Source organism: Pleurodeles waltl, chromosome 11 (assembly GCF_031143425.1).
Source record: "Pleurodeles waltl isolate 20211129_DDA chromosome 11, aPleWal1.hap1.20221129, whole genome shotgun sequence".
Classification (NCBI taxonomy): Eukaryota; Metazoa; Chordata; class Amphibia; order Caudata; family Salamandridae; genus Pleurodeles; species Pleurodeles waltl.
In genome coordinates this window covers 9,873,996-9,892,875 of record NC_090450.1, presented here as the reverse complement: position 1 = coordinate 9,892,875, position 18,880 = coordinate 9,873,996, and the positions used below count along the sequence as shown (strand labels likewise).

Sequence of the window (18,880 nt, the reverse complement as noted above, 5' to 3'; positions counted from 1 at the left end):
CACGCAGCATCACATAAGGGCGATTGCATACTCTATCTGAGCATGCAGCATATCATAAAGGTGATGGGTGCTCGATCTGAGCATGCAGCATAACATAAGGCCGACCAGGTGCTCGATCTGATCATGCAGCATAACATAAGGGTGATTGCGTGCTTGATCTGAGCACACAGCATAACATAAGGCCGATTGCATGCTCTATCTAAGCATGCAGCATAACATAAGGGTGACTGGGTGCTCGTTCTGACCATGCAGCATAACATAAGGACGATTGCGTGATCTATCTCAGCATGCAGCATAACATAAGGGTGATTGCGTGCCCGATCTGAGCATGTAGCATAACATTATGGCGATTGCATGCTTGATCTGACCACAAAGCATACCATTAGAGCGATTGGGTACTAGATCTGAGCACGCAGCATAACATAAGGACGAGTGCATGCTCCATCTGAGCACGCTGCATAACATAAGGGCGATTGCGTGCTCGATCTGACTACGCAGCATAACATGAGGACAATAGCGTGATCTATCTCAGCCTGCAGCATAACGTAAGGGCGACTGGGTGCTCCATCTGAGCACGCAGCATAACATAAGGGCGATTGTGTGCTTGATCTGAGCACGTAGCATAACATAAGGGCAAATGCGTGCACTATCTGAGCATGAAGCATATTATAAGGGCGATGGGTACTCGATCTGACCATGCAGAATAGCATAAGGGTGACCGGGTGCTTGATCTGAGCACACAGCATAACATAAGGGGGTGACTGCGTGCTCGGTCTGAGCACGCTACGTAACATAAGGACGACTGCATGCTCATTCTGAGCACGCAGCATAACATAAGGACGATTGCGTGATCTATCTCAGCACGCAGCATCACATACTGGCGATTGCGTACTCTATCTGAGCATGCAGCATATCATAAAGGCGATGGGTGCTCGATCTGAGCATGCAGCATAACATAAGGCGGATCGGGTGCTCGATCTGATCATGCAGCATAACATAGGGGTGATTCCGTGCTCGATCTGAGCACACAGCATAACATAAGGGTGATTGCGTGCTCGATCTGAGCACACAGCATAACATAAGGGCGATTGCGTGCTCTATCTAAGCATGCAGCATAACATAAGGGTGACTGGGTGCTTGATCGGACCATGCAGCATTACATAAGGGCGATTGCGTGCTGGATCTGAGCATGCAGCATAACATAAGGGCGACTCAATGCTCTGTCTGAGCATGCAAGCATATCATAAGGGCGATGGGTACTCGATCTGACCATGCAGCATAGCATAAGGGGGACCGGGTGCTTGATCTGAGCACACAGCATAACCTAAGGGGGCGACTGCGTGCTCGGTCTGAGCACGCTGCATAACATAAGGACGATTGCGTGATCTATCTCAGCACGCATCATCACATATGGGCGATTGTGTACTCTATCTGAGCATGCAGCATATCATAAAGGCGATGGGTGCTCAATCTGAGCATGCAGCATAACATAAGGCTGATCGGGTGCTCGTTCTGAGCACACAGCATAACATAAGGGCGATTGCGTGCTCTATCTAAGCATGCAGCATAACATAAGGGTGACTGGGTGCTCAAACTGACCATGCAGCATAACATAGGGGCGATTGCGTGCTCGATCTCAGCATGCAGCATAACATAAGGGCGACTCAGTGCTCAATCTGAGCATGCAGCATAACATAAGGGCAATTGGGTGCTCGATCTGAGCCCGCAGCATAACATAAGGACAATTGCATGCTCGATCTGAGCACGCAGCATAACATAAGGACGATTGCGTGCTCTGTCTGAACATGCAGCATATAATAAGGGAGACTGGGTGCTCGATCTGAGCATGCAGCATAAGGGTGACTAAGTGCTCAATCTGAGCATGCAGCATAACATAAGGGCAACCGGGTGCTCGATCTGAGCATGCACCATAACAAAAGGGCAACTGGGTGCTCTATCTGAGCAAGCTGCATAAGATAAGGGCGACTGGGTGCTTGATCTGAGGATGCAGCATAAAATAAGGGCGACTGGGTGCTTGATCTGAGCATGCAGCATAAGATAAGGGTGATTGCGTGCTGAATCTGAGCATGCAGAATAACAAGGGCGACCGGGTGGTTGATCTGAGCACGGAGCATAACATAAGGGCGATTGGGTGCCCGATCTGAGAACGCTGCATAACAAAAGGAGGATTGCTTGCTCGATCTGAGCACGCAGCATAACATAAGGGCGATTGCGTGCTCGACCTGAGCATGCAGCATAATCTAAGGGCAATTGTGTTCTCTATCTGGGCATGCAGCATAACATAGGGGCTGTGCACTCCAGCAGCTTGTCTAGGCCGAGAAAGTCCTGAATGTTGCTTCTGAGCCCACAGCATGTAGAATTATGATATATATATAAAATAAATACCCACCTCTCAGTGGCCAGGAGGACGCTGATATGTCTGCCCCCCAGGCCTCTGTCGGCACTAGAAGCCCAGCCTGTGTTTCCCAAATCCGTTCAGGTAACGTGATTTTACAGTATCAGCAGGATGGGGACAACACTGTTCTCCCAGACAGAAAGGAATGGAAGGTTAGACAGAAACATTCTTTCTTCCAATGTCGTCAATCTTGTCACGTCAGACAGGCATGTGTAGGCCTTAGACATGCAGCTGACAGGAGCTGCTTCCCTGGCGCCAGAGCCGAATGTACAGTGTACCTTATCACCGATAATGTTCACCATAACATTCAGGTTAACCAGCAATATCAATAATTAGTTGTTAAATTCCTTCTCACAGCCAAACAAGATCTTAGCACATATAATTACCCCGACGCTCTAAAGGAGCCCTCAGCACAGCAATAAATTCCATATGTACAGCATCTCTGAAGGTGCAGAGGCCACACCTTAGCTGTTCTGATCTGACTTTTTTATGACATTTTCTACAAGATCTGACATATGCATCCAACAAATGTAAAGTGCTGAAAGATAAAATGTTTTTTAAAGAATTGTGGCGGGGCAGTTGGACACAACATTGGAGCGACAGTGTTTCAGTGCGAGCTGAAAGGAAATAGTTGGGTTCCCTAGCCCGGGTAAGGGGGTAGTGTGTCACTGGAGTTATTGCTGAATAGCTTCACACTGTCTCACGCGTGTGAGAGGCGGTGCTTTAAGCATATATAGTGTTGTAGAGTGTCCAGCTGTTATTTGTGTTGGTTCGATGACCGTGCGGTAAGTTTACCTTTGCATGCTAGTTGTAATTGTGAGTACCTGTGTATGTGTGTGCATGCACACATGCTAACTTTGATGTGTCTTTTACATGTGTATGCTCGTGTGTTTAAAACACTTGTTAATGTTGCACACTGGTAGAAATTTACCCCCATAAATGGCTGCTGATGGAGCCAGATGTTGGCAGATGAGTTCTGGTCACATTAAGATTGGCTACAGAGAAAATCCAGTTGGCTCCACTTGCATTTTGCAACTGGTTTCGGTTACTTATGATTTCTACGGTTTTGTGTACTGGATATAGATAGTTTAATACCGAAATGTTGTAACGGATCAGTGGATGCTGCACCCAGTGGACATGTGTACACGTGCGTGAGTGTGTTTGTGTACAGAATGAGGATGTGAATACGTGTGCGTTCCTAAGTAAGTGTGTCTGTATGTGTAAAACTGAATGTGCATTCCAGTGTGTATGCCAAGAGATTATAATTATTTTTATTATGTGTGTGTGTTTTGAAAAAAAAAAATTATAAGTCACTGAGAGTGCGGCATTAAGATAATGAGTGTGACTGTTTCCAGTTAGTAAAGTCAGAAAATTAGGTTTTCAGCCCACCACCATACCCCCTAAGGAGCAAGAGGTCTAGTTGCCCCTTGACCTTTTACCCCTCTTGACCTCTGCCATTATGCTTCATGTCCAGAGCGTTAAGGGACATAGACTTGTCTTGACAGAGTGCTCGGACTTCAGGACACATTAAGCAGCAAAAACACTGAATTCGCAACGTCCTACATTCTATTTAGTGTCGGAGAGCACCTCGCGCCCTCCTCACAACCATCTCTGTTGTGTCCATAAACGTTGTTTACACATTTGTGCTCTGTGCCCTCAGCCCACCTCTCCTACGGAAATGTTTTTAAAGGGCCCTCCTCATGGCGGAGGGTGTGTGTTTACCATCTGAGTGGACGACATCTGCCTTAATTTAGAAAATAAAGTATTACTTCAGTTCAAACTGTTATTTTTTGAGACGTGCTTTTCAGGAGAAAGAACTGATATGACAAAAAACTATTTTGTTTCGTAAGTGTTCTTGAACTGATAATAAAAACCACCTTAAACAGGCCCCTGAGCCTGGACAGGTCTGGGATGGATTAGTAGCGTGTGTTATAATGTATTAATAATGCAGTGTGTTGTCTGCCCAGCTGTGTTAACTTTGTCCTTTGCGGAGTTTCCACATCCAGAGTCAGGCACTGAGTAAGGAATAGCAGGGGGGTTAGGAGGGGGGTTATGTGGGCTTTAGACAGGAGGTGATAAATCCCTGAGCTGGGAAGACGCAGCAGGGCTGGCCTCTGATGTGCTGTCTCTGCTTGTTGTGAACTGTGACCTCTGGCCCCAGACGTCAGGCAGCCCGTGTCCGAACAAGTACCTGAGGCCCCGGGGTCAGAGGTGAAGGAGGTGCCATTTATAAATGTTTGCAGCCGCCCAGTGAGGGGCCTCGGCCCTGCTCTGCCACATGACATCAGAAAAGTGAATAAGGGATGCGTGTGTCCTGCTTGGCCCTCTGCCCACCTTCTGCCCACCCTGCCCTTGTACTAAGTCCAGTCCATGACCTATGCAGTGACCTGCAAACACAGGGCGCCCTCCTTCACTGCGGCTGCTCTGAAGAAGTTATTTAATTGTAATTATATAGCGCTTACTACCTCTTTTGAGGCTTCGAGACGCTTTTCAGAGAGTAGCACGCTACACCAGAACCCAAAAGGATTAATGGTGGTTAGTATCGGGGACTATGAGTTAATGTGAGTGGAGGACGTATAATGGAGGGGTAGAGGAGGGAACAATCTAGAAAGTGTTAACTGGGAGAATGATAGTAGTAAGATGAAGTCTGGGACCAGTCAAAGGAGAGATGGAGGAGGCAAGAGACTAGAGAAATGGATTAGGGAGATCATAGTAGTAAAATTAGGTTTAGGATGTGTAAAAGGAGGTCAAAGTTTAAATGTAAAAAATGTACATATTCACCTAGGTGAGTGTTGAGTTACTTACCGGTTATTTTCATTACTCCAAGTTCTTCGCATTCCTCATGTCCAAGTTTCTCATCCGTTATGGGGTGTTTTTCGGCTTCCCATGGCTTGGTATTGCAGGATGTGAGATAAGTCACCTTGCCTTTCCGGTCATGTGACAGGAAGTCTAATGAAGGCCATGTTGGAGGGATGGGAAAGGAGTGGAATAAAAGCCTGGTGATTACACTGGTGGGAGGAGCTCTCGCTCACTGGGTAAGGACGGTGACAAGGAATAGAAACGAGGTAGTCATTTCAAGGTCCGAAGGGACATGGTTTACCTTAAATATCTTCCCATCATTTGAATTATTGCCAGCTAAATTAACCTCCCAACAGGGGCTACCAATACTTGTTTAATCTGTAAGAAATGAACCATAACCTCGCCACATGGAGGCCTGGTTAAAAGCGAGGGTGGGAAGCCATAGGCACAAGATGGGACACTAAAACACAACTATGACCAACTTAAGTCCCTTCTTCATAGTGTTTTAACAAAACATTAAATGTATCAAAGGCTTGTAATAAAGGGTGAAATAAGTTGTCACAGTTTGCTGGCAGTGAGATTGAATGTGATATTACTCTGACCATCTCTGAGATGCACCACTGGTCAAGAAGCATTGGACCCCAATGGGAAGTATGTTGAGTCACCGGGGGACCAACCAATCTAATGAGCTGGTTGTGGTCTATCTTGACAACGCAGATGTTCCCAGACAATTGAGTATCAGTAGAGAGCGTAGAGAGGGGCTTTCGCTCTGCCCACATGTTGGGAGTATATGTTTTGATTGAGCAGACGCTGTATGCTTCCAAAAAGAAGTGCTTGCCCTCCACACAGCTGTGATTATTGTGTTAATTTATCCAGCTGCCTGAGATTGAACTTTCAGGTGTGCACACATGACACTGTAATGCTATTAAAGTGTCTCAGATAACTAGAAAATTGATGGTGATTTTCTCAGGCAGCAGCGCAGATTGAAGGAGGGCAGTCACTAACGCACCTGGATTTTTAGGGCTGGCTTGACAGTGCAACTGTCACCTGACCTTTTAACCCACACCAAGATTATTCCACAGTTCTTTGGTTCCACATAAATACATGCCTATCCCAAACCTATTTACTTAGAATGTTTCATATTAGCATACAACATTCCTTTAAAGCCAGACCTACTGGTATTGACATTGCTTGTTTTCTTTGTGTACCACATCCACTGTAGGGCAGGGATTGATTTAATCATTACAAGGGAAGATCAGACCCTTAAGAGAGTGTCTGGCCCACATGGGCCTGATCAGAGGGGGATAACAAGTAGGGGCCCTGACCTCTGTCTGGGCTCAACTCCAACCACCTCCGTGTCTCCCCTGGTCATGCCCATGTGGATCGCGATTCCCAAGAGTCCGTTGTGGGTGTATTTATAGAGGACATCGGCGATTAGTCACGAAGGGTACAAGGACCAATTCTCTACAGGGGCCATATCTCCGTCCACAGCTGGGTCATGGTGCAGCAGGGCAAAGGAATTCTTGTTTGGTGCTGCTGAGAACTGTTGTCTAAGTTGTTGTTTGGTGTTTATGAGTGCTGTTTGCAATGTTGTTGCACAGGTGCTGCTGCGTACTGTTGGTGGAGTTCTCGTTAGGTTATGCTGGTGAAGTTGGCTCTGTTGCTATTTGAAGCTGATGAGCACTGTTGGCCAGGTTATTGCTTTCTGCTGATGATTAGTGCATTTAGCTGAGATACTGATTGCTGTGCATAAGCATTATTGGTTGAGTTGGCCTCTGGTGCTGCTGGGCATTGCTGGTTGAGTGGTAGTTTGTTGCTTTTGAGCACTGTTGGCTGAGTTGTCCTTTGGTACTGCTGGGTGCTGTTGGTCGAGTTGTCGTCTGGTGCTGCTGGGTGCTGTTGGTTGAGTTGTCCTTTGGTGCTGCTGGGTGCGGTTGATTGAATTGTCCTTTGGTGCTCCAGAGTGCTGTTGATTGAATTGTCCTCTGATGCTCCTGAGTGCTGTTGGTTGAGTTGTCGTCTGCTGCTGCTGGACGCTGTTGATTGAATTATTCTTTGGTGCTCGTAAGTGCTGTTGGTTGAACTGCCCTTTGATGCTCTTGATTGAGTTGTCCTTCGGTGCAGATGGGGAAGTGGTCAGGAGAAGGGGGGTGGTCAGGGTATGGGGATTGGTCAGAAAAAGGAAGACTGGCCAGGAGTAGGGAGAGTGGCCAGGAGAAGAGCTGAATGGTCAGAAGAATAGACAGTGGCCAAGGGACTGGAGTGTGGTCAGGAGAAGGGTTGAGTGGTCAAGAGAAGGATTGAGTGACTAGGAGAAGGGTTGAGTGGTCAGGAGAAGGGAGAATGGTCAGGAGAAGGGAGAGTGGTCAGGAGAAGGAAGAGTGGTCAGGAGAAGGAAGAGTGGTCAGGAGAAGGGAGAGTGGTCAGGAGAAGGGTTTAGTGGTCAGAGGAAGGTGGAGAGACAAGGAGTACGGGGAGTGGCCAAGAGCAGAAGAGCGGCCAAGAAAAGGGGGAGTGGTCAGGAGATGGGGAGTGGTCAGAAGAAAGAAGAGTGGCCAGGAGTGAGGAGAGCTGCCAGGAGGAGGGGGATTGGTCAGAAGGGTTGAGTGGTCAGAAGAAAAGGGAGTGACCAAGAGATGTGGGAGTGGCCAGGCAAAGGGGGAGTGGCCAGGCAAAGGGGCAGTGGCCAGGCAAAGGGGCAGTGGCCAGGCGAGGGGAGAGTGACCAGGAGAAGGGTTGAGTGGTCAGAAGTAGGGGGTGTTAAGCAGTACGGGGAGTGTCCAGTAGTAGGGAGAGTGGCCAGGAGTAGGGAGAGTAGTCAGGCGAAGGAAGTGTGGTCAGGCGAAGGAACTGTGGTCAGGAGAAGGGTTGAGTGGTCAGGAGAAGGGAAAGTGGTCAGGAGATGGGGAGTGGTCAGAAGAAAGAAGAGTGGCCAGGAGTAGGGAGAGTGGTCAGGCAAAGGAAGTGTGGTCAGGAGAAGGGATGAGTGGCCAGGAGAAGCAAGAGAGTGGTCAGGAGAAGGATTGAGTGGTCAGAAAAAGGGGTTGAATGGTCAGGGAGAAAGGGGAGTGACCAGGAGAAGTGGGAGTGGCCATGCGAAAGGAGAGTCGCTAGGAGAAGGGAGAGTGACCAGAACAAGGGTTGAGTGGTAAGGAGGGGGAGTGACCAGGAGAAGGGGGGGTGGTCATAAGAAGGGAGAGTAGTCATAAGAAGGTGGAGTGACCAGGGCAAGAAACAGTGGCCAGGTGAAAGGGGAGTGGCCAAGAGACTGTAGGAGGAGCAGTAGAAGGGACTGTGGCTCAGTGGGTGATGGCTCTCAGTAGGACTGACATTATTTGGAAGGAGCTGGTTTAAACAACTGTACACATATCACTACATCACAAAATATATTTTCAGAAACAGCTACGCCTATTCACAATCGTTAATTAAAATTGTATTTCCATACATATAGGGTGAGAGAGTTTTTTGGTTTTCTTTAGGTTGAAAATCTTTGTCTCCGGCCCTAAACTTCAGCCTGGTCAACAGGCCCAGAGGAGGACCAGTGAGTGTTTTCTGAGACTCTGGTTCTCATTTTAGAATGTTTCTTCTTCCTCCCCTGGTTCTTCCTCGCCTCTCAAAACAGTTTTACTAACGAGATCAAACCCCGTCTCTCAGGGAACTTAATAAAGGAACTAAAATATAATAAGCATGATGATTTTAGAAGGTCGCAACCCTAGCTTAGGCCACCCCACTTGGTCACCTTACTTTGAAACTGGACGTACATGTGTTCCGAGAGTGATATACAAAGAGTTTAGCTCCAGGCGAACCAGTGAATCAGTGTTTCCTGACATCTGCTGGTCACCTGAGGCGTAGACTGGAGTGGGCTGAAGATACTGCCGATGAGTCACATCCTGTAAGGTCACTTTGTACTTTTAGCATTTAAATTTAGCTGGCCACACAAAGTCTAAGCCTAGAAGTAGAAACTAATTTTAATTCCACCAAATAAGCACATTTTGCACATGGCAGCACCAGCATCTGTAACATACTTGGCATCAGTGTCAAAAATTCAATTCTGCGACAGTCAGACCAATGTTGGTGCTTGGAGCATCTTGAAGGTATAAGCACTAGAGCCCTTGTGGTTCTGGACGGACTCTGAACAGGAAGTACGCAATGGATGGGAGGTGTTAATGTGTGGTTAACAGAATGTATGATGTAATGCACAGTACGGTAGTGTATGCAGATGAATAAAGTATTGTTTGAACGCAGCTCCCGGGTGGCATCCTTCATGTGTATTATATGGGACTGGGGGAGACACTGCAGCGCTCAGTGTCTGAGGCTTCTGAGTGAGTGCCATAGTTCAGCCCTTGGCGAGCCCCAAATTATGCTGCCTCCCCAAACCAGAGGTGACTGATGGATTCAGACAGCAGTACTTGTGGTCACATTCCTGCCGGGTATCCCAGAATCCTTCTGGTCTTCATTACATCCACACTTTCACATCTGGGGCACTAGACACCAGAGAACACCCGCTAAGTGGTAATTCGAGTAAACCTGAAGCCACCAGAGAAAGACCTACTGGGTCTGGCTTTGATTATAAACATCTTATACAAAATTCCAGGTTTTACTCTGAAATAGAGAAATTACTTTTTTAAACATGTATTTGTGAAACTGATCTGTTTCTGCGGTGCACACTGATAGATGGCAAAAATAAATTTTTGGAAAAAGTTTACATTCCAAAAGAAACGGGTCACCTGTCCTCGCTTCAAGCATTTTTAATGCAGGCCATTTTGTTGTATTTTTTTATTGCTTTCCCAGTGTATACAAATAATGCTACATTTAAATATTACCAATAAAATTACACCTATAGACATGATGGCACTGCACTTCGCCAGTTTGTCTGTCACCATCTTAAAATACTTGGGGCCCTACTTAGAGCTTAGTGGATGGGATACTTCGTCACTAATGTGGTGGACGCGGCTTTCACTGTCTCTGGATATCGGCATTTCTATGAACCACAAAGGGACTTAAAATAAGGTTACTGGGACCCTGAGACAAGAGGTGCCTCAGTGACGCAACTGGCATGTGAGTCCACTTTTTGCACCCCTAGTCCACTATGGCATTAAAGCAGGGCCACAGATCCTTTCAAAGCCCCTTCTGTAATACAGATTGCACTGGTGCACATATACACTGGCAGAATCCTGAGGGGTGTTCCATCGTGTGCATGGGGGTGTGGCCCTAGCCTCACAGACAACTACAGAGGCCAAGGAGCTGGCGGGAGCCACATTAACTGTTCACCACAAAGAGGAGGCCCACAGTCAATGATCTCCCTAAGGCCAGTCGGAGGGAGAGCAAAGAGAGGGCAGTTCTATGGATATACCCCTGCAGATGGGTGCAGTGACTCACTGCTCTTGCTTGCAAGGGGAATCTCTCTCTCCCTTGGAAGTGCAGCCCAGGCCGCCGCCAGCGCAGTGAGTCCACTTTTCACTAATGCACTGTCCCTAGGGCAGGCACACGTTCGTGGTGTTGCAAACGCATACATACATCAAGACACTAGGGCACCATAGTGTTGTGACACATACATGCACAGACTCCTGTACACGTCTTTGCACTATTTTTTAAAATGTATCCTGCATTGCATCAGCAAAAATTATTGCCAATAGGTCAAAAATTCCAACTTCTAAAGATAACTCCGTACTGTGCACACAAAGAAGGTATTTCTAGAAAGTCATGGGTTATGCCTGTCAGAATTTCAAATGAGCCAGGAGATTTTGTTTGCAACCTTTTTCCAAACTCTTTTCAGATGTAACAGAACAGTTGTGATCTAGTGGGCCTTATGGTTTGTTCACAAGATTCTAGAGCTGTGTGCTTTCTCCCAAGCTTTCGTTCTCTGTGGTGACCCCCGACTCCGAGTGGCAGGCTTCTATGCGTGCTGGGCTGCCTGCAGTGGCGTAACGCAAAATGATGGGGACACCCTGCTGAATGTGATGAGGGGCCCCTGACTCTCTCATATCTCACAAATATTCATAGGCCTTGGGTTGAATGGCGGCCGCAATGGGGACCCCAGAAGGGTTTGGGGACCCAATGCACCACTTGGGCTGCAGAGGCTTGTATTATGCTCCCGACTGCTTGATGAAGGACTAAATGTTAGAGAATGTGCTCCTGCAGTCATGGCCTGGGGTTTCTGTGATGTTTTACCGTCACATTCTGTCTGACGAGCAGCCGCATAGGCCTCTCTGCATGGCTCTAAAAACAAACCTCGTTGTATGTTGGCCCCGGGGCAGGGGCTGTGGTTGGCCAGGTCCTGATGATGAACATTTTTGGCGTAGAGCATCACTGTCACCCGCCAGTGAGGCTCCGCCCAGGAAATTCAGTGCTTGTGAATCTACCACCCACCTGGGGGGGAGCAATGCAGGGGTAAGAGGCCAGTAGAAGTTACTCATCAGGTGGGGTGGTACATGAGTACCAGGAGCACCACTAGAGAGCAAGGCCTGCTTTATTAGGACAGGTCTGCGGGTAGATTCCAAACATTACAATCAAACCTAACTACGCCTCACTAATACCTTAACAAAGCTATCCCCTCACCTTTAAACCTCCCCCAAATATGAACTCACCCAATCAAACAACCTCAAAACCCAGTACCACTCAATATCCTTCTCAGCCACACTCTTTCACCTTGACCCAAAGTTACCTTCCATGTGTCACATCTTCAAACGTCCCCGGCCCTCGCAACCCTTCCATCTTATGCCTCAGCCCTTAGTTTCACTGCCACCTGTCCTAATATCTGCAAAAACCCTGACCCGCACCTGCTAACCCCAACAAAGCAACCTCATACCAAAATAACAACCGCCCACTCTTTACCTGGGGGACCAGGCACAAATAAGTGCCCTGCCAGCCCTGAGGCTGGGATGCCTTGAACTCAAGACCTACTTGACACCTAAACCCAGCCACCTTCTAAAACACCTATCACCATCCTGGAATGCACCACCTGCCCGAATGACCCGGGGGTGGGTGGGGCTGGAAAGTATTGTCCATTCGAATATAAGAAGCAGGTTGCAGGATAGACAGAAAGAGTAGCTACGTTTTTTTTTCAGAATTTGAATAAAATGGGGCTCATACATTGATTGACTGACAATCAACAAGGTCCTTATGTATCAACACATTTCCCCACAGACACAGAATGGGTAAAAACCTTTGACACATCAGTCCCCAGGAGAGGAACCTGCACTATTAATTTCAGAGGTGTACAAAACACAGACACTGTTTTGCTCTAGACATGGAACAGAATGTGCACTGTTCCTTAAGTAACAGAAAGGAATGCCTGTGGTTTCATGCAGTAATACATAAGACTATATTCGGATGAGTAATGAAAATGAAACAGCCTTGTGTTCTGAAGTGGAAAGAATGTAGGCCGTGTCATTATTTAAACGGAATGTCCTCTCTGGTTCTGACCTGCAACCGAAAGAATAGTTCACTGTTTCTTTCAGAAGTGGAAAGGGGTTTACAACAAGGGGCCAGTGGTTGCCCTGCTGTAAAAGTGCGGCAGATTCCATCAATTGTGTGAACATTGCTGGGGGAAAGGTAGAGGGGTCATTTTAGATATCACCCTTTCCTTTGTTAGCTTTCTATCAACCTGCTCTCGTCTCTGGAATACAAAGTGAATTGTCCAGGATCACACAATGCGGTCCTACAGCAGAAGCCAGTATTAGGTGTCCTACTTACGCAGGTGATACCTTTGCCTATAGTGAATGCTTCCTCCTTCAATCAAATGGCCCACAATGCTAAAAAAAAAATTGCATTTGGGCAGCGAGTTGTTTCAATAGTTGGGAAGAGTGCATGCAAACTCTTTGTAAATAGCTGTTACACGTATAGTAGTGTTATAATCTGGTGAAGATAATTTGAGGAATCTAAGGTGGGGACCCCACAGCTCTCCAGGATGGTGACTCCTGGGTAGGTTAGACCCACTGATCCCTGGAAAGATGACAACCCAGAGAGTCTATCAGTTTATGAACATCTGGGTGTAGAACTCCGGAAGTACACATTGTCAGTGCACCTTACAGCTCTGGGTAATATCTGGTCATTTAGGGCCAGATGTACGAAAGGATTTTACCCATTCTGTGTCTATGGGAAAAAGCTTTCGTACATATGGCCGCTACTCCCATAAGGCTCTCCCTCTCGCCCCAAAGGGATCTGTGTATGCAGATGACTGGTGTCAGGGTCACTCGCCCTGGGTAGAGAGGTCGGAGAGGACACAGGGCAGCCCTTATAGTGACAATCAAGCAGAATTTAAGAATTTATGGCGTTCTAGCTGTCAACTGACTGGATGGTGGTCCTGCCTCATAAATAGTTATGAGGTAGGTCGCAAACTGCTACTCACTAGGATTGGAGGCCATCAGAGGAATGTTACCTGCTGGAGTCTGCAGAACCCCATGGCAGCCATGATTGCCTTTCAATAAAGTAAACTTTTCTTTTTAAATGCAGCCCACTTTCCTTAGAGGAAACCAGGCTGCATGGACAACGAAAGTTTACTTTTTTGTTTGTTTGAGAGATGCACCCTGGACCACAGCCTGCTGCCCAACCAGCTTTTTTTTTAACGTTCACAAGGAGGAAGGAGTCCCAAAGGGGCCCTTTCTCTTTTGCAAATTGGTTTCCACTTAGGGGTCTATAACTTTTCAAGGTTTCACCCGCTATTTCGGTTGTAATTCATGAATACACATGGACAGGAATAGTTATTGGGAAGGGACGCCTGCAACACGCCCCTTCCAAACACCTATTCCTTATAAATTTCTAGACCCATTTCATGGGTAGGGAAAAAAGTCTCCAAAAATGGGTTTATTACATTGCTTAAAGCAGTCTTTTGGTCGCAAACTCAGAATCCTGTGTAATTTGCACCCAAGAACTGCTTTGTATGTCGGGCCCCAGGTTTTGTTTTACGTGTTAGACCCTGAGGCACCAGCAGGTGGATTCTGTCTGAGCTCCAGCCTTCCCACAGCTGTCCCTCTCTCCATCTTCCACTCACAACACACATCACCCTCCTATGACATTGTCCCCACTCAGGAATCCAGCTCAGACATCTGGGGAAACACAGGATATTACCCCCCCCCCCCTCATACAAACAACAAATCAAAGAACAGCCATGTCCTTGCATGTAAAGGACAATCTTTCCCAGTCCCTCACTCTCAAACATATCTAGCTTACACATTCACCCAACCACAGCCTTTCTAACTTTCAATGCCCACACTGTTATGCAAAACCAATAAATAGGAGTCACATAAACTCTGGGACGGGTCACATGAGACTTCCCACATCTCATGTCAAACAAAGAAACCAGATCAAAACTAGGGTGTGACTTCCACTGCACAAAGGTCCAAGACCTGGAGATCTTGGGACCACCTCGGACATGTCTGCACACTCACAATGACATCATAGAACATTCACGCACACAGGACACGCAGTCACAGACACGCAGTAACGTGACAGTTCCGGCATGCAGCCCATTGTCTTCCGTAACAAAGGGCTTCCTCATCTTCACCAAGTATGAAAATTCACAGCACAAACAAAACAAAAATAGAACCTTTAACCGTGGAGCACCTTAACTCAAAACTCCCTTCATCAGGCTACAACACAAAGCAGCTACACTCATCATACACCGTACACTTTCTCCATCTTCAGCAAGGAAAATACACAACTCCATAAGGACAGCACACTCCACCACATGGCTGTTGCTGGAATATAACATTTACCATAAAAAGCAAAAGACAAGAGGCTTTTAGAAAATTAGGAACCGTTTGTTTAATTAAACACTGCGGCCAGGAGAGCAGTTACAGAACCAGGGTCTAAGGACTGTGTTTCAAAGTACATAGGTTTGAAGACCCTTTTTATACAGTTCTCTGGACACCGTAAAATAATTGACATTATTTTCTTATTTGAGAATGAGAGCGCTTGTCTTTGGGTCAAGGGGCCTGTACTGCTTGCCTCTGCCTCCTGGGGCCCTGCTCTGCCTGCTTCTGCCTCCATGGGGCCTGCATTGCCTGTGTCTGCCTCCAATGGGCCTGCACTGCCCGCTTCTGCGTCCTTGGGCCCTGCACTGCCTGCTTCTGCCTCCATGGGGCCTGCATTGCCTGTGTCTGCCTCCTGGGGCCCTGCTCTGCCTGCTTCTGCCTCCTGGGGGCCTGCACTGCCTGCTCCTGCCTCCTGGGGCCCTGCACTGCCTGCCTCTGCCTCCTGGGGGCCTGCACTGCCTGCTTCTGCATCCATGGGGCCTGCATTGCCTGTGTCTGCCTCCAATGGGCCTGCACTGCCCGCTTCTGCGTCCTTGGGCCCTGCACTGCCTGCTTCTGCCTCCAAGGGGCCTGCACTGCTTGCCTCTGCCTCCTGGGGGCCTGCATCGTCTGCTTCCTGGGGCCCTGCTGCTGTCTGTCTACGGAAAGGCCTGCAATGCTTGCCTCTGCCTCCTGGTGCCCTGCAGTTACCTGTCTCTGCCTTCTGGGGCCCTGCACTGCCAGCTCCTGCCTCCTGGGGCCCTGCATCGCCTGCCTCTGCTTAATGGTGGCAGTGAATATACCCATTCTGTGCTTCCAAGTGATCCAGTATTGCTTCTACCTCCTGGGAACCCTGTAGTGCACCCCTCTGCTCCTGGGGCCAGCTGCTGCTGCCTCTGTCTCGGGGTGGGGGCTGCATTACCACCCCTCTGCTCCTGGGGCCAGCCGCTGCCTGTCTGTGCCTCCTAGGGTCATACATTGTCTTCCTGTACCTCTAGGGGACCCTGCATTACCTCCCCTCTGCTCGTGGGGCCAGGTGCTGCTGCCTCTGTCTCGGGGTGGGGGGCTGCATTGCTTCCCTCTGCTCCGGGGCCACAGCTGTCTTCACCTGCTTCTGGTAGCGGCTGCTGCCTCCCTCTGCATGTGGGGTCACTGCTGCATGGGGCCTTCTCTGCCTTCTGGGGCCAACAGATGCTGGTCTCTGACTCTGGGGCCCTGCATGTGCCTGTCTCCGTCTCCTAGGGTCCCCCACTGCCTATCTCTGCCTCCTAGAGACCCTGATTTCCCTCTCTCTGGTCCTGGGAGCCACAGCTGCTTGACTCGGCCTCCTCGGACCCTGATTTAACTCCCTCTGCTGCTGGGACCCTGATTTACCTCCCTCTGCTCCTGGGAACCGCAGCTGTCTCTCTCTGCCTCCTGGGACCCTGATTTACCTCCCTCTGCTCCTGAGAGCCGCAGCTGCCTGCCTCTATCGCCTGGGACCCTGATTTACCTCCCTCTGCTGCTGGGACCCTGATTTCCCTCCCTTGCTGCTGGGACACTGATTGACATCCCCATCCCCCATCCCTCTTCTGCTGCTAGGACCCTGAATTACCTCCCTCTGCTGCTAGGACCCTGGTTTACCCCCCTCTGCTGCTGGGACCCTGATTTCCCTCCCTTGCTGCTGGGACGCTGATCTCCCTCCCTCTGCTGCTGGAGCCAGCAGCTGTCAGTTACCACAGATTGTTCCTCTCAGTGTCCCTTGTTAACGAGAGGAGTGTGGGACTTTGTAACACAAGGGATCATTTCATACCGAGCTGGTGTTGGGGACGTGCCTCTCCTCCATGCTTCCTATTTCGGGACTCTCTCGGAAATGACAGATCGCCGTCTCTGTGAGGGCTGAGGGGGTCACATGTGAGTCTGTGTGAAGAGCTGTCGGAATGTTCCAGAGAGACGGAAAAATCACAGCAGTCCAAGTGCCCAGAGGGATCCGTGTTTTCTTTGTAAGGCCGCGGCTGTGGGAGGCTGTTCCAGTACAGTGGGGCACTTTGTTATGTGTTTGAGGACCCCCCCACTCACCAGCAAAGCGGCTGCGTGGGTACTCCCTGCCCTGGCTGCTCCAGGGGGGGCACTTGGGCATGTGGGCAGTGCCAGCCTGAGAGGGTCAGGGCTTCTTACCAAAGGTAACCTGGTGTTAATATGAACCGCCCCCGCGTGTCTGTAGGTCTGTCCGTGCCATGGGGCAGTGACAACACTGCCCCGCTGGACTGGGTCTGCGCCAGCACTTCCGGGCAGGACTGGTGTACCCCTACTGGGACAGCACATGAGAGCTGCATTACTGCTGAGACTGCCCCAGCCTGCCCCCCAGGGCTGCTGTATTCCGGTGGGACAGCCCGGGGACCTTGCACTATCTCTGGGTCTCACCAGCACTGCCCTCGAGGACTGTCCCTTTAACCAGACAGACAATACCTGCACCTTGTCAGCGGGGACGCTGTTTCTCGTGTAAAGGACTCAGCAGGCTGCCGGTGTGCTTTAAACAGGACAGTGCCGGCACCTCTCAGGCGGCTGTGCTTTAAATAGGACGGTGCCTGCACCTCTCAGCAGGCTGCTGTGCTTTAAACAGGACAGTGCCGGCACCTCTCAGCAGGCGGCTGTGCTTTAAATAGGACAGTGGCAGCAGCTCTCAGCAGGCGGCTGTGCTTTAAATAGGACAGTGCCAGCACCTCTCAGCAGGCTGCTGTGCTTTAAATAGGACAGTACCGGCACCTCTCAGCAGGCTGCTGTGCTTTAAACAGGACAGTACCGGCACCTCTCAGCAGGACAGTACCGGCACCTCTCAGCAGGCTGCTGTGCTTTAAACAGGACAGTGCCGGCACCTCTCAGCAGGCTGCTGTGCTTTAAATAGGACAGTACCGGCACCTCTCAGCAGGCTGCTGTGCTTTAAACAGGACAGTGCCAGCACCTCTCAGGCGGCTGTGCTTTAAATAGGACAGTGCCAGCACCTCTCAGCAGGCTGCTGTGCTTTAAACAGGACAGTGCCGGCACCTCTCAGCAGGCGGCTGTGCTTTAAATAGGACAGTGGCAGCAGCTCTCAGCAGGCGGCTGTGCTTTAAATAGAACAGTGCCGGCACCTCTCAGCAGGCGGCTGTGCTTTAAATAGAACAGTGGCAGCAGCTCTCAGCAGGCGGCTGTGCTTTAAATAGGACAGTGGAAGCAGCTCTCAGCAGGCTGCAATGCTTTAAATAGGGCAGTGCCAGCACCTCTCAGCAGGCTGCTGTGCTTTAAATAGGACAGTGCCTGCACCTCTCAGCAGGCTGCTGTGCTTTAAATAGAACAGTGGCAGCAGCTCTCAGCAGGCGGCTGTGCTTTAAATAGGACAGTGGAAGCAGCTCTCAGCAGGCTGCAATGCTTTAAATAGGGCAGTGCCAGCACCTCTCAGCAGGCTGCTGTGCTTTAAATAGGACAGTGCCAGCACCTCTCAGCAGGCTGCTGTGCTTTAAATAGGACAGTACCGGCACCTCTCAGCAGGCTGCTGTGCTTTAAACAGGACAGTACCGGCACCTCTCAGCAGGCTGCAGTGCTTTAAACAGGACAGTGCCAGCACCTCTCAGCAGGCTGCTGTGCTTTAAATAGGACAGTGCCAGCACCTCTCAGCAGGCTGCTGTGCTTTAAATAGGACAGTGCCAGCACCTCTCAGGCTGCTGTGGTTTAAATAGGACAGTACCGGCACCTCTCAGCAGGCTGCTGTGCTTTAAACAGGACAGTGCCAGCACCTCTCAGGCGGCTATGCTTTAAATAGGACAGTGGAAGCAGCTCTCAGCCGCCTTCCGTGCTTTGGACAGACAGTGTTAGACCTGACAGCCTTAGGGTGGTCATCCCCCAACTTTTGCCTGCCTCCCTTCACTTTCTGACCCTGTTTTTGCTGGTTTTAGGACTCTGTGCACTTTACCAC

At 49.3% G+C, this 18,880-nt stretch overlaps 1 protein-coding gene across 1 annotated transcript in view; it reads right to left on the bottom strand.

Annotated features, from left to right (window-relative positions):
* The window catches only part of P3H2 (prolyl 3-hydroxylase 2), a 325,207-nt gene that overhangs the window by 171,771 nt on the left and 134,556 nt on the right, over positions 1–18,880 (bottom strand). The gene's annotated exons all lie outside the window — the stretch shown is intronic.